We start from the raw sequence: 1,933 nt of genomic DNA on the forward strand, positions 1-1,933 counted from the left end.
AAAACAAAATAGTTCAACATCCCCAAGGGAACAAAATGGAGGTACAGTAGTGGACTCCACCCACAAGGAATTTGCTAAAATGACAGAAATGGAATTCAGAATATGGATGGCAAATAAGATGAATGGAATTGAAGAAAAGTTGAAAACCAACAAAAATAAGACCCGCCCAAAATTTTGAGGAAATCAATGAAAAAAGTGAAAAAATCACTGGAAAGCTAGGTAACATAAAAAAAGATATAATAGAACTTAAATAAATGAAAGAGTCATTTAGGGAATTTCAAAATACAGCAGAAAGCTTTAATAATAGGCTAAACCAAGGAGAAGAAAGAATCTCAGAGCTTGAAGACAGGGCTCTTGAGATAACCCAGTCATTTAAAGAGGCAGAGAAGAGTAAAAAAAATCTAAGCAGTCACTGAGAGAGATATGGGACCATGCGAAGTGAACTAACATTCAAATTATAGGTATCCCTGAGAGAAAAGAAGAAAGAGCTAAAAGCATAGAAAATGTATTTGAGGAAATTATTGAAGAAACCTTCCCTGATATCCCCAGAAATTCAGACATACAAATACAAGATGGACATCAAACACCAGGAAGAGTCACAGTAAATAGATCATCTCCAAGACACATAATAATCAACCTGGCCAAAGTCAAAATGAAGGAGAAAATTCTACAAGCAGCAAGATGAAAACATCAAATAACCTACAAAGGAAAACTCATCAGGCTAACTGCAGATTTCTCAGTGGAAACCTTACAGGCCAGAAGGGATTGGGGCCCTGTCTTCAATTGACTTAAACTGCACAACTACCAGCCTAGAATTTTGTATCCTGCACAACTAAGTTTCATAAGCGATGGAGAAATTAAGTCTTTTCCAAACAAGCAAATACTGAGGGAATTTGCCATGACCAGACCTACCTTGCACAAAATACTCAGAACGGCATTATACACAAATCAGCACAACAGATACTCACCAGTGTAAATTCACCCCAAAACACCCTCAAACTCACAATTTTTATAAAATAATAGAATAAGACATAAAACAAGGGAATAAGGGACTATCCAACAGGATGAAGAGACCGACATCCCAGATATCAATGCTATCAATTAACATTAACGGACTGAATGCTTCTCTCAAAAGAGATAGGCTGGCTGAATGGATGAAAAAACACAACCCAAACATCTACTGTCTCCAGGAAACACATCTAAACCACAAGGATGCACACAGGCTCAATGTGAAAGGATGGAAAAAATATTCCACACAAATGGAAATCAAAAGAGAGCCTGTGTAGACATTCTCATATCAGAAAACATTGACTTTAAGCCAACAAGATAAAGAAAGACAAAGAGGGTCATTATATAATGGTAAAGGGAGCAATTCCACAAGAAGACATAATGATCCTAAATATATATGCACCCAAAATAGGAGCTCCCAGATACATAAAGTAAATTTTACTGGAGCTAAACAAAGAAATAAATATCACCATTGTAATTGCTGGAGACCTCAACATCCCACTGTCAGAGCTTGACGAATCATCAAAGCAGAAAATAAATAAGGAAACAATGGACTTAAACCAAACTCTAAATCAAATGGACCCAACAGGCATTTACAGAACCTTCTACCCAAAAACTACAGAATACATTCTTCTCAGCATCACATGGGACATTCTCCAAGATTGATCATATCTTAGGCTACAAAACAAATTAGGTCTCAACAAATTCAAAAAAATTGAAATCATACCATGTACGTTCTCATGCCACAATGAAATAAAACTAGAAATCAATCACAAGAGAAACACTCAAACCTATACAAAGTCATGGAAATTAAACTACCTACTGTTGAACAATTATTGGGTCAAGAATGAAATTAAGATGGAGATCAAAAAATTCTTTTGAACTGAATGACAAAGGGCACACAAGCTATCAAAATCTATGGACA

Source organism: Propithecus coquereli, unplaced genomic scaffold (assembly GCF_000956105.1).
Source record: "Propithecus coquereli isolate 6110/MARCELLA unplaced genomic scaffold, Pcoq_1.0 Scaffold54, whole genome shotgun sequence".
Lineage (NCBI taxonomy): Eukaryota > Metazoa > Chordata > Mammalia > Primates > Indriidae > Propithecus > Propithecus coquereli.